Below are 14,961 nucleotides of genomic sequence, written 5' to 3'. Positions count from 1 at the left end.
CTGAAGAAAGTAGGAAAAACCACTAGACCATTCAGGTATGACCTACATTAAATCCCTTATGATTATACAGTGGAAGGGAGAAATAGATTCAAGGGATTAGATGTGAGAGACATAGTGCCTGAAGAACTATGGACAAAGGTTTGTGACATTGTACAGAAGGCAGTGATCAAGACCATTCCCATGAAAAAGAAATGCAAAAAGACAAGATGATTGTCTGAGGAGGCCTTACAAATAGCTGTGAAAAGAAGAGAAGTGAAAAGAAAGGAGAAAAGGAAAGATATACCCATTTGAATGCAGAGTTCCAAAGAATAGCAAGGAGAGATAAGAAAGCCTTCCTCAGTGATCAATGCAAAGAAATAGAGGAAAACAATAGAATGGGAAAAGCTAGAGATTTCTTCAAGAAAATAAGAGATACAAAGGGAACATTTCATGCAAATATGGGCACAATAAAGGACAGCAATGGTATGGATCTAACAGAAGCAGAAAATATTAAGAAGTGGCAAGAATACACAGAAGAACTGTACTAAAAAGGTCTTCATAATCCAGATAACCACCATGGTGTGGCCCCTCACCTAGAGCCAAACATCCTGGAATGGGCCTTAGGAAGCATCACTACAAACAAAACTAGTGGAGATGATGGAATTCCAACTGAGCTATTTCAAATCCTAAAAGATGATGCTGTAAAAATGCTGCACTCAACATGTCAGCAAATTTGGAAAACTCAGCAGTGGCCAGAGGACTGGAAAAGGTCAGTTTTCATTCCAATCCCTAAGAAAGACAATGCCAAAGAGTGTGAAAATGACTTCACAATTGCATTCATCTCACGCACTAGTAAAGTAATGCTCAAAATTCTCGAAGCCAGTCTTCAACAACACATGAATCATGAACTTCCAGATGTTCAAGCTTGGTTTATAAAAGGCAGGGGAACCAGAGATCAAACTGCCAACATCCGTTGGATCTTCAAAAAAGCAAAAGAGTTCAAGAAAAGCATCAATTTCTGCTTTATTGATTATGTCATAGCCTTTGACTGTGTGGATCACAACAAACTGGATAATTCTTAAGAAGATGAGAATACCAGAGCACCTGACCTCCCTCTTGAGAAACCTGTATACAGGTCAAGAAGCAACAGCTAGAACTGGACATGGAACAACAGATTGGTTCCAAATAAGGAAAGGAGTACGTCAAGGCTGTATATTGTCAGCCTGCTTATTTAACTTCTTTGCAGAGTGCACCATGAGAAACGCTGGACTGGATGAAGCACAAGCTGGAATCGAGATTGCCAGGAGAAATATCGATAACTTCAGATATGCAGATGACACCATCCTTACAGCAGAAATCAATGAGGAACTAAAGATCCTCCTGATGAAAGTGAAAGAGGAGAGTGAAAAAGTTGGCTTAAAACTCAATATTCAGAAAACTAAGATCATGGTATCTGGTCCCATCACTTCACGGCAAATAGATGGGGAAACAGTGAAAACAGTGTCAGACTTTATTTTGTGGGGCTCCAAAATCACTGGAGATGGTGACTGCAGCCATGAAATTGAAAGATGCTTACTCCTTGGAAGAAAAGCTATGACCAACATAGACAGCATATTAAAAAGCAGTGACATTACTTTGCCAACAAAGATCCCTTTAGTCAAAGCTATGGTTTTTCTGACTCTTTGCCACCCCATAGACTGCAGTCTGTCAGGCTGTTTTGTCCATGGGATTCTCCAGGCAAGAACACTGGAGTGGGTTGCCATTTCCTTCTCCTCTGGACCCTCTAGCAGATTCTATAATTTTATACTACCCCACTGTTCTTAATTTATCTTCTTTGAATTGGATCTGACATGATGGATCTTGAATTTGTCATTTTTTCTCATAAATGGCCTTTGTCTCTACCAAAGGCTTGATAGAATTAAAAATGTTTCCCAGGTCACAGAGCTCCCAAATAATATATCATTAGTACCATGGCATGGCATACCCTTCAGTGTCTTTGCCTGGAGAATCCCATGGACAGGTTATATATATAATCTGGCAGGTTACAGTCCATGGGGTGGAAAAGAGTCAGACATGACTGAAGCAACTAAGCACGCCCCATTGAAGATGCAAGGAAAAAGTTGAGAGCAGAGCTGGGTGTCTAAAATACCATCTTCATTGCACCTATAGCTACTAAAAATACGACTCATATTAAATAAAAGTAGTCCAGAAAGAGCTCTATCCAGCATTTATACAAATAACAGACTATACAGGTCCCTTACTTTGTGTCCTAACAGCTCACTATTAACAATCATTTTGCATTTCTCAGGAGTAACTCCATTTCTTTCCTTTTTCTAAAGATCTTCTCTGTTTCAGGAGCTTAATTTCCCCTCCTAGGATTAACTACCCACTGAAGTCACTTTTACAGAATCTTATTAGGGTTCCTTCTATAACCTCCCCAAACTCTCAATTTCCAATATTCCCAGTTCCAATAAGAATGTTTCTTTTTCTTTTTCTTTTTTTTTTTTTGCTGAATCAACTTATAAAAGATAAAAACAAAGAGAAAATACAAAGATATTTGTTAGAGACCCTGACTTTTATTTGATTTGTATTATATTGGAGTTATGTCTGGAATCAGAGCTCTCTCCCTCTGTTTTCAGGAGATGAACTGCTGGGACACTGGGCCCTCAGATAGGCACCAACATGGTAGGCCAGGCAACTAGTGGTACTTGTGGGCCAGAGCATTAGCCACAGCGTTGGTCAGGTTTTGCTAGGCAGCCTGCATCTGCGGGGTAAATTCCTTGCTGAAGTGCGTTGCCAAGATAATCAATATCATGTTGCCTAGGAGCTGGGAATAAAAAGACAGTACATAACGAAGAGAAGGTCTCAGGCTGCCCTTCCAGCAAATAGATGCCACATCCATTTCCTTCTTCATAAGAGGGTGAGCAGCTTTCATGGCCATATTCCCACAAAAGTGCATCATTAGAGACCTGGCATTGGCTTCAGTGACTCCCAGCCCGAACCCCCACTGTGTTATATCCTTCTCCCATTTTCTCTGTCAACGTCCAAGCCTGAGCATTGCTATGGATTCCTTCTCTCCTTTTTTTAAAAAAGTAAAATTATAGTGCTGAAAGGGGACTTGATATACATATTGTGTCTTCAGATATTACATACATTCAGATTGTTTGGACATCCATTTGACAAGGAATCCAACACCTTGTATACAAAAACATTTCATCATTGCTAGAGACAAAGAAGGAGGCCTAAATCATGAAAAGTTGCTCTTATTTTGCCCTGTTTAGTCCTCATTCAAAACTCAAAAATCATAAAGAAATGTATTTATCAATTTTCATAGAAAATTTCAGTTATCAAAGGCAAGATATTCTTTTGCTTGGCTCAATTTGTGTTCTCCAGGCCAAAACACATAGCTCAAGTTTGGTTAGTGTTCTTCACAACATTTTTTCTTTTCTCAGAATTATTAGATGACCAGTGACCTCCACTAGTCATAGAATAATTACCTGGTCTTACCTTTGACCTCTGGAACAACCTACCAAGATCAAGCCTTTCTCTGAAATATTACCTCCAAAAAATACTTCGATAGCTTAAGTTAGTGTTCTCATTATAACCACAGCATAGAAACCTGGATGAAAGAACAAAGCACAGGCATGCCCAGAACTCACCCTGAGGTTCTCGGGATCCACGTGCAACTTGTCACAGTGCAGCTCACTTAGATCTGCAAAGGTGCCCTTGAGGTCATCCATGTGCTTAATGGCATTTCCAAAGGAGTTCAGCACCTTCCTGCTATGGGCCTTGACCTTGGGGTTGCCCATTATGGCAGACTCGGTGCATAAGTTACCAAAACTGTCACAGAACCTCTGGGTCCATGGGCAGAAGATCGGGAGCCTATGGGATGATCATAGTCACAGAACAGATGAGAAGTCAGAGTATGTAAGAAACCTAACCAGTCCCTCTTTTCTGGAACACTTTCTGCATTTCTACACCTTGTCTTACCTGTGTCCAGTGCTCGCCTTGCCACGCTCTCACCACTGACCACCTCCACATTCACTTTGGCCCACAGATTAGCAACAGCAGCCTTCTCCTAGGTAGTAAAATGCACCATGGTGTCTGAGAGCTTACTGGTGATCCTAATGGGCCAAAAGCAAGTCTGTGCCTCTGATTCACTGCATGGCCTTTTATTCCTCATCTGCTGTCCCAAGGCCCTTCCTTCCCCCAATAAAATGAGACTATTGGTCAAAGGTAGGTGGTCACTGCCAGGGGTGGGATTTGGGCAAGGGAGGGTCAGCAAGATGGACATCTGTGTCTCTGATAGTGTCAGTGGCTCTATCAGGGCTATTCTGCTGTGTTCTCCCCTTACCCTCTACTGTGCAATTCATATCTCAAGGTCCCCGCCTCCCTTCCTGAAGTGACCAGTAGACTGACCATGAAGCATAGCTAGACTTAGGAAGAGCATCATTTAGAACTCTGTTGAGGATTGTGTCGGGTGTTTATAAGACACTGTTCTGCTGTTTGGCCAGCGTATATTAGTAGGAGAAGCCACAGCTCTTCCTGGGTTACCAATGCTTCTAAAGCTTATATGGGGCTCATACTTTCATAGATGACACCACCCTTATGGCAGAAAGTGAAGAGGAACTAAAAAGCCTCTTGATGAAGGTGAAAGAGGAGAATGAAAAAGTTGGCTTAAAGCTCAACATTCAGAAAATGAAGATCATGGCATCTGGTCCCATCACTTCATGGGAAATAGATGGGGAAACAGTGGAAACAGTGTCAGACGTTATTTTTTTGGGCTCCAAAATCACTGCAGATGGTGACTGCAACCATGAAATTAAAAGATGCTTACTCCTTGGAAGAAAAGTTATGACCAACCTAGATAGCATATTCAAAAGCAGAGACATTGCTGTGCTGACTAAGGTCTGTCTAGTCAAGGCTATGGTTTTTCCAGCAGTCATGTATGGATGTGAGAGTTGGACTGTGAAGAAGGCTGAGCACCGAAGAATTGATGATTTTGAAGTGTGGTGTTGGAGAAGACTCTTGAGAGTCCCTTGGACTGCAAGAGATCCAACAAGCCCATTCTGAAGGAGATCAGCCCTGGGTGTTCTTTGGAAGGAATGAGGCTAAAGCTGAAGCTCCAGTACTTTGGCCACCTCTTGAGAAGAGTTGACTCATTGGAAAAGATCCTGATGCTGGGAGGGATTGGGGGCAGGAGGAGAAGGGGACGCCCGAGGATGAGATGGCTGGATGGCATCACTGACTCGATGGACATGAGTCTGAGTGAACTCGGGGAGTTGGTAATGGACAGGGAGGCCTGGTGTGCTGTGATTCATGGGGTCGCAAAGAGTCGGACAGGACTGAGCAACTGAACTGAACTGAACTGAACCAAATAAAAATGATCCCAATCCAGCATCAGTTTAGAAACACAATAGGTAAGAACTTCGTAAAATGTAGAGAAGAATTGAACATCAGCCCTTTGTTACTGAGTTCTATCAGTAATATGTGTACTTGTCTGAATAATTTTTTTCACTCTGATTATATGGAAAGTGTCTCTGGCCAGTAGATGTATCTATGCATCCATATCAGAGGATACACTAGTGAATGTTGGGGAATAAGTGCTTCTGTGTTTAATGAAGAGAGTATTAGAATTCTCCTTGGCAATGGCTCTGGATGAACTGAGTTGTCTCATGTACTGGGTCCACACTCCTGACTGAGTGTGATTTCTCTTCACATCTAATTATTCAAAGGCAACCTTCACTGACAGTACTCTACACACCACTGCCACTGTGATTTAAGGTACTTTGTTCTCATGCATCCAAATAAGCATGTACAAGATTGGGAAAAGCACATTTCTAGTGGGAGAGGGAATGATTCATTGTATTTCAGAATTTGTTGCTCCCACATTTTGACGTCCAGAAAGCTAGGTTATTTCTCCCTGACATCACTCTTACAAATATATGTACATATAATAAAAATAATTTTCATGTGTATTTACAGAGGGACCCTAAAACTTAGAGTTCAACCCAATGTGTTATATTGACAGCAAATTTCTACTATTAGAAAAATAAATCCTTTCTGTCTCTTTGATATAATGAAACACTTTTATCGATTCAACCTGAAAAGACTTAAATGTAAAATGTGGATAAAAATTTCTGTTTCTGGAAGCTGGTTTACCATGACAGAGTGGATAATCTGTGAGCACTGATTTATGTGAGCACTTCGGTACAAAGATACAAAGAACATAGTTTGGATTGCTGTCAAAAGGATTTGCTTCAAGAAAAGTGATCAGAGAAATAAAAGAAAGAAGAGGAAACTATGAACACAGCCAGGAATCTCTCTCACACTCAGCTGGGGTGTGTCTGGCCTGCAGGTTTGGCTCTGGGTACTTTCTATCTCTAGCCCTGATGCCCATCTTCAGTGGAGTATGTGCCCCCTGCAAGGCCGCAGACTCAGGGGCTTCTGCAGCTCTGAATGTTGGGGAATAACTGCCCATCTTTTCAGCAAAGCAGGCAATGATTTGGAAGTCACCTCTCATTCCTGATTTTCTCTCACACTCTTTAGACAGTCCCTCTCTCCGAGCAGTTTACAAAGGTCTCTCCTCTTTGAAATGCTGTAGCCAGCCTGCTCATGTGTGTCTCCATACGTGCAATGCAACAATCAATTTAACTTCCCCTCCCTGGTGGTCTAGTGGCTAAAATTCCTGACAACCAATACAAGAGCCACAGATTCCATTCCTGGTCAGGGAACTAGATCTTGCATGCCATATTTAAAGTTGCTGCATGCTGCAAAGTCGAAGATCCTGCCTGTCACAGCTAAGACCTGGCACAGCCAAATAAATAAATACAAATAAATATTTTAAAAAAAAAAAAAAAGCCCTGAAGGGGGGAAAAAAAAAAAAAAAAGCCTTCCTAGGCAGCTCTCTTCACTTAAACCAAACAGTTCTTTAGTAAAGCCCATGAACAATTCTTTGAAGTTAACTTTTAAAAGAGGGTATCCCCTGCTCTGATCTCCACCCCACCCATCCGAATCTCTCTTCACAAGTGCTGGGACAAGCCAGCTGCTTTTAGAAAATGCGTTCTTAGAATGGAATGACATCCTTACTTGGACATTGCCATCTTAAGACCTGGGCTAATTTTCCTGTAAAGAATCTCCACTTTGGTACTCTACCTCCATTCAGAACCTTTGTATTCACTTAAGCCTTTTTTGAGACCCACTTAATCATCTGATCCTGAGGCGTTCTTGTCCCCTGATACCCTTCCCCTCCCACCTGAATGCTCCTATATCTTTAACTGGAAAAACTCATGAGTATGTATTTATCCCAAGTGTATGTCTCAACCACATCCCTTTGGTGCTCTGTTTTAAATTTTCCTGCAGAAATTTCTACTTCATTCGAAAACTGAATGGTGAGCCTCCCCAGTCCCCCCAGCCCCCAATACAGTTCAACATAGAATCCCTAAGGTTTTCATGTATTTAAAAGCACATGAGAAAAGCAGACCTGAGGACAATTACCCTGAGGAGAACTCTTAGCGGAGCATTACTGCTACTGCTACTCTTGTTGTTGCTGTTATTATTATTATTAATTCAAAGAAGCTTTTCCTTAGTGACACTGCACTACTGGGCAGGGCCCTCAGTGATACTTGTGGGCCAGGGTGCTCACCAGTCCAGTCACTGTCATCTTCCAGGCAGCCTGCACTGCGGGGTTCATTCTGTATCAAAGTGGTTTGCTAGACAATCGCTAGCACAATTTCCAGGAGCTGCGGAGGTGTAAAGAGATATGCACAGTGAGCAGAGAGTTCCAGGCTGGCCTCTCTGGTCCCATTTTGAACCGAATGATATTAACTTCCTGCAAAGCCTGGGGCCTTGCCTTGTCTTTAAGCACAGCTAATTTGTTCCCCTTACTAGACTAGGACTTGACCATGATTTCCATCCCATATGCCTAGCACCAGCAACTTCACGTTTTGCGGGCATAAAAATAAACACTCATAGCTTTATTATTGTACTCACTCCAGCCCACGTGTTTCAGCTCTTTTCCTCCCTCAGAGACACTTCATCCCACTTCTGGATTTATAGGATGCAAACTTGAAATGGCTGTCTAGAAACAATTCTGTACAAGTGCTCAGCCAATGTATGAATGTGCTGTATGCTTAGTCAGTCATGTCCGATCGCATGGACTGCAGTCTGCCAGGCTCCTCCCTCCATGGGGATTCTCCAGGCAAGAATGCTGAAGCGGGTTGCCAGGCCATCCTTCAGGGGAGCTTCCCAACCCAGGGATGGAACCCAGGTCTCCCTCATTGAGGGTGGGTTTTTTACCATCTGAGCTACCAGGGAAGCCCTAATGTATGTATAGCCTTAGCAATGTATTTGTGAACTCTAAGTTCTTTCCTTATACAGAGCCAGCATATGCTGTATAGACATTTCTCCTTGGCATTTTTTCTTTTTCTGCCTCCAGGAGAGGAAAAGTGAAAAATAACAAAGGCACAGTTCCTTTCAGACAATTATACTTTCCAGTAGACACTTTCCTCATCCCTATATAGGTTTCTTCTAAAAGTAAACAAAGTCCAAAAAAACCCCTCTAGCCTTCTGAGGGCAGTCTTTAGTCCCGATTGCATTCCTCTTGGCCTTAGTTCAGCCTTCTGGAGTTTCTTTCCTTTCAACATCATTACTGCCAAAAGTTTCGCCTCCCACAGCTATTCTTGTTTCCTTACCATCCCTCTGTTTTTGGACTCATCTCTTCTCTTTCCTCTAGACCTGTCTTGCTGATTTCTCAAATTCAGGCTTTGAATTTTCCATTTCCTCAGAAAATGATCTTTTATTTCCACCAAAGCTCAATCAGTTTCAATAATGATAACTATCCTTATAGCTAAATATTTTTTAAAAAGCATTATTATTAGAGACAAAAGGTCACATATATTTATGAATACATATACACATATAATACAGCTAGATAGAGCTTATAGATAACATAAATACTACTGCCAAAAGATAGAAGTTATAGATACAGTCAATTATTTTTAGAGAAAGAGATAAAGAGAGCTTATGTTCCAGTTAGTGAACTAAAGATGTGAGATATATTAATGTATTTAATTCTCTAAAAAAATGAACTTAGATAAACATGATTGCTGAATGAGAGCTTAGGATATTAAGTGATGCATCTCAAATTGCAGAGCTAGCAGGATGCTCAAATTCAAACCAAAGCAGCAGATTCTAAGGTCTTAGAGCTGGCTCCCCATTAGTACAAATGACAACACCGGGGAAAGGCCAAGAAAGGGTCCTTGACTGTACTCTGAGAAACACATTCCATCTCAGGACAGCTGATCAAACATTATGTTTCTTACATTAAATAAAATTAGCTATAATGTTTTTTCAAACTTTCATTCCCATGGATACTTAAATGTACATTTGATAACTATTTGTTGCATGACTTTGTGTTATAATTGATCTATGTACTGGAGATTTAAGATACAAAGAACCTAATTTGGGGGTGGAAGATAGAGAAAATGAATAAGTAAACCCATCAACAAATAATTTCAGCTATTATCATTTGTTATGAAGGAAATTAATATCTGGACATAATGAGCTGCTGCTGCTGCTGCTAAGTCACATCAGTCATGTCCAACTCTGTGAGACCCCAGAGATGGCAACCCACCAGGCTCCCCATCCCTGGGATTCTCCAGGCAGGAACACTGGAGTGGGTTGCCATTTCCTTCTCCAATGCAGGAAAGTGGAAAGTGAAAGTGAAGTCACTCAGTCATGTCTGACTCTTCACGACCCCATGGACTGCAGCGCACCAGGTTCCTCCGCCCATGGGATTTTCCAGGCAAGAGTACTGGAGTGGGTCGCCAGTGCCTTCTCCAGGACATAATGAGAGAGGGACACAAACATATCAGAAATAAGTCTCTCTAAGAAGGTCATAGTTGAGGCAGCCCAGAATGAAAAGAAGGAATCTGTCAGCTGAGAGTATTAGGATAGAGGTCTTGAAGGTTGCGATAGTGGCTCCAAATCTCTAAGGAAGGTAAAACAAACGTCTGGTATGCTAGAGATATGAGTGATAGGGTGGTTGATATGTAAATAGTAAAAGTAAGAATGGCAGAAAATACTATTGTAGAGAAAGCATTAACCTAATAACTTAGAACTTCTCCTCAGTGATAGCGAATAAGAAGTCATTATAGGATTTTAAACCTAGTAATGACAATCTCTAAACCCTTTGGCTCTCAGTTAAATTAATATTCCCAGATAAATGTATTATCACATTATTTTTCTCAGCTGACTCTTATGGTCTATCAACAATAATTAGACACCTTTTCATCTATTAAAAATTTGAGCCCTCTAGACCTGAATATATGCATATATGTGTGTGTGTGTGTGTAAATTGTGTTTTTGTTTTCAGTTCAATTGTCCTGAGCTGGCAAAATCCAGATCTAAACTTAGAACATTAAGGGAGGAAGAATGTATCTTCTGTTTGCTCCCTCACCATCACCATCCCTGACCCCTTGATATTCAGAGTAAGAATAATAGTTGAGAGGCAAGAAGGATGAAAAAGAGATCAATTGATTTAAAAAGTACTTTGCTCTCATTTGTTGACTGACTGGATGAGGTTTCATGCCACAGAGAGTCTTTCTTTACTCTAGGGAAGGGAAGGGAAAGTTGCTCAGTCGTGTCCGACTCTTTGCAACACCATGGACTGTAGCCTACCAGGCTTCTCCGTCCATGGGATTTTCCAGGCAAGAGTACTGGAGTGGGTTGCCATTTCCTTCTCCAGAGGATCTTCCCGACCCAGGGATCGAACCCGGGTCTCCCGCATTGTAGGCAGACGCTTTACCCACTGAGCCATCAGGGAAGCCCTTCTTTACTCTATTTAGGGGCATATTAAGAGGCAATGGGGAACTTTCTTGGTGGTCCTATGGATAGGAATCCTCCTTACAATGCAGGGGACATGGAAACAATCAATCTCTAGCTGGGCAACTAGGATCCCACAGGCTGTGGGGCAACTAAACCCAGAGATGTAACTACTGAGCTCAAATGATACAACAGAGATCTCCCAACCATTACTAAGATCCAATGCACTCAAATAAATAAATAGGTAAGGGAGCACAGACAGACCAGTGTGTTGACAGTCTGCAAAAATGTAATCACTGGTCTTTTAGCCGCACTGTGAAGACAAAAGGCCGAATTCGAAGGTAATTCACAGGACATATTGACTCATTTGAAAATACCCTGATGCCCAGAAAGATTGAAGGCAGGAAGAGAAGGGGACCACAGAGGATGAGATGGTCAGATGGCATCACCGACTCAATGCACATGAGTTTGAGTAAACTCCAGGAGTTGGTGATGAACAGGGAGTCCTGGTGTGCTGCAGTCCATGGGGTTGCAAAGAGTCAGACACAACTGAATGACTGAACTGAACTAAACTGATTATAATTAATGTATGGAAGTAATGAAATGAATGCCTCATAGAGTTAAATTTGCCAGTCCTCAAGAGGACAATTTGACTCAAAGCCTGGAGCTCATGATTCCCTGAGCAATCTGGCAGTGATGCCCTCAAGAATAATTCAGTTAATGCTTCTCTGACATGAAACCCCCAGGTCATTGCAGGTTTCTTCTTGTTAGAGCCAGGCTGTGAGTTTTCTCAACTGCTGCCACTCTCTCTCTTCTCATCCACCCCAGTCAATCAGAAAATATGTCCTCTTTACTCTCCCCTTCCTCATCCTTCACTTTTTGCAGACCTCCCTGATCTTCTTCCAGGGCTTCCCTGGAGGTCAGCGCTAAAGAATCTACCTGCCAAGCAGGAGATGAAAGTTCCATCACTGGGTCAGGAAGATCCCCTGGAGAGGAAATGGCAATGAGCTTTAGCATTCTTGCCAGGAAAATCCCACGGATAGGAGAGCCTGGTGGACTATAGTCCATACAGTCACAAAAAGTCAGACACAAATAAACACACTGCTCTTCTTGGATTGAGTCCATTATATCTGTCCTCCTCAATTAGCATCCATGTCTAGTCTCTGAAATTTTCAATTCATTTTGTATGAGTTAAGCATATTATTTGCCCCCTCCAAATCCTACTCCTTGAGTCATTTAAAGTTCTAAGAATATTCATTGCTTACTCTTACTACTATCAAGGTAATAACTTTTATTTTTATCTTCAAAACCTTATATTATCTAGTCTTTCCTAATCCTCTACCTATGTCTTACTCTCTCTTCCACTTCCAGAGAGCCATTTTCATGCACATTGCCAAGCTCTGGCTGGCTAATTTTAGACTATGAGACTTAGTTAGTATCTTATCTCCTACATGAAGTCTTAGTCATCCCCCTGTTCATCTGAATTCATACACTATCCTAAATCTAATTTTACTTCAGTACACATTACATTCAATCAGAATATGATGTAGGATGATTTCAAGTGTCTTAGCCTTGGCTTTGTAAGGAGACAGTGGAATCCTTTAGAAAAGGGTAAGCTATTGTTGGTTCACAGAGATTTTTTGAAAATTCTCAGCCACCCATCAACTGATCTTCTTATCTCCAATTCAGTCTCATAAGATATATGATATCTTAGTTGACTCAAAATGTACATTAGAGCAAACTAAAAAAGTAACCCTAGTCTAGAAGATGAATCCCTACAAAGCTTTTATTTTTTTCTGCAAACTTTCTGGCACGTACTATAAATCTATCTTGTTTTCTCTCAGACACCACTTACTACATCTGCCTTCCTGCTACAGTAAGTTTTTGTCACACTGCCTTGTGGCAGTCAGTCCCCAACCGCAGAATAAACATTTCCAAACACAGAAAACTTCTTTCTCCACCTTAACTTTCTCCCAGTAATCCTAAATCCTACCAGAATGTCTGTCTTCCACTGATGAGTTTCCCAATGCTTCTCAAAGGACTGTTACTTCTTCCTATGTCTCTCCTCATCCTTCAGCGAATGAACCATTTCTCCTTTAGCACAAGATGAAATGATAGGGAAGATGCAATGTTAATTTTTGACCCCTGAATAGAATGTACTTTATTAAACAGAAGCTGGGCTCTCAAGGCCAAACCCCAGTCCCTGTGGGCAGAAAGAAGGCACCGGGGACACAAAATGGTGAATTGAAAAGAGGATTCAGTGGTATTTGTGGGCCAGAGCAGTGGCAACGCCAAAAGCAACAGCAGCTTCTGCCAGGCAGCCTGCATGTCAGGGGTGAATTCTCTGCCAGAGTCAGTAGCCAGAAGATAATCACATTGCCCAGGAGCTATTGGATGAGAGACAGAATGACAATTAAGTATGTCAAGTAGAAGTTTCCTAAAAGAGTTACAGAAAATAATGGCTTAGTACCTACACTCACTCCCAAGCCCACATCTTAAACTGCTCCATGGGTTGTTACCTATACAATAAACTCAGATGAGCTTGTCCTTCAATTTAATTTAAATTCTATGAGCCCTCCATTCAACATTTTTCTACCTGTATCCCCTGCCTCTCTCCTATTTCACTATTTTTATTTGCCTCTCTCCCTCCCTCTAATTTTTATATTCATAGGATTTCAGGATTGCATGGGTTCCTAGAATGAGTTTAGTAAAACCTCCAAACTAAGCCTCTACTTAGTCACGATACTGATGGGTAATTTAATAGAGAATTGATCTATTTTTCTTTAAGATGAATGGCCTAAAAATTATTCTCCCAAATATTTTCCTAACTTCAATCATCAGGAATCACATACGATATTTCTCCTTCCTTGAGGTTGGACTTCATCTATCAAAAGTCAGATTTTATTTCTCCTTGAACAAATATGCTATTCTTTGGTATTTTCTGGGGGTAAATACATCCAGTTCTGACAGAAGTTCCCAAAAATTTTTAAGCAAACTTAAGGCTGTTCACTGTGACACCAATGGTAAAGAGCCTTCCTACCAATGCAGGAGATGTAAGAGATACAGATTTGATCCCTGAGTCGGGTAGATCCCCTAGAAAAAGAAATGGCAACACATTTCTGTATTCTTGCCTGGAGAATCCCATGGACAGAGGAGCCTGGTGGGTTACAGCCATGGGGTCACAAAGAATCTGACACCTGAAGCGACTTAGCACGCATGCACAGTAAGGCTGCCCATAGCTCTTTATGTCACTAGTCCTGAATCAAGGTGGGCTCGGTATGCCCAGTGGAAACCTGTCTTCCTAACACCCAGTTTGATCTACGAATTCTGAGATCTTTGCTAGTCATTCCAATAAAACACTCAACTTCCATTATTATTGCAAAGTAAAAATCCAAAGGGAACACACGAACACTTCCTGAACTCACTCTGAAGTTCTCAGGACCCACGTGCAACTTGTCACAGTGTAACTCACTCAGCTCAGCAAAGGCACCTTTGAGGATGTCCAAGTTCTTAATAGCTTGTCCAAAAGAGGTCAGCACCTTCTTGCCATGGGCCTTGACCTTGGGGTTTCTCATTATGGCAGAGGCAGAGGACAAGTTGCCAAAGCTGTCAAAGAATCTCTGGTCCAGGGGTGGAGGACCAGTAGCCTATGAGATGGAACCAGCAGATAGAAAATCAGTGACTTGAAAATTTTTTCAGAATTTGCTGATCAATTTGCCAGGCTCATATTCACCATCCTCCCCCATGAAGTCCACTTCCTACCTGCCCAGAGCCTCGCCTCCAGCCTCTTCTACATTTACTTTGCCCCACAGGCCAGTGATAGCAGCCTTCTCCTCGGCAGTAAAATGCACCATGATGTCATGTCTTGGAGCTTACAGGTGATCACAGAAGCATCAGAAGCAAGTCTGTGCTACTGTTGTATGCTGCGGCCTTTATTCTTTATTGATGAACTTTTTCCCCTTTGCTCCTGCTTGTCCTTTGAAGTCATTGGTCAAGGTTAGGCTATGTCCCTCAGGCATGGAGTAAGAACAGCTGATGGTCACAAAGAAGATGTATATTGAGTGTATGATAACATGTTGGTTCCTAGACACCCTTCCTTTGTTATGTCCTCCTCCATCCTCAACACTATTTTCCACTCATTCCCCGTTTTTGCTCTCA

General features: G+C 41.7%; 2 pseudogenes; both read right to left on the bottom strand.

The window, feature by feature from the left end:
* Window positions 1-2,677: 2,677 nt before the first annotated feature.
* LOC128060484 (hemoglobin subunit epsilon-2-like) lies at window positions 2,678-4,078 on the bottom strand (annotated as a pseudogene).
* Window positions 4,079-13,060: 8,982 nt separating this feature from the next.
* Window positions 13,061-14,657, bottom strand: LOC128060485 (hemoglobin subunit epsilon-1-like; annotated as a pseudogene).
* Between the last annotated feature and the right edge of the window lie 304 nt (window positions 14,658-14,961).

Source organism: Budorcas taxicolor, chromosome 15, assembly GCF_023091745.1.
Source record: "Budorcas taxicolor isolate Tak-1 chromosome 15, Takin1.1, whole genome shotgun sequence".
Lineage (NCBI taxonomy): Eukaryota > Metazoa > Chordata > Mammalia > Artiodactyla > Bovidae > Budorcas > Budorcas taxicolor.
Note: the sequence above shows the minus strand (reverse complement) of the source record. Positions and strands in the feature narration are given on the sequence as shown.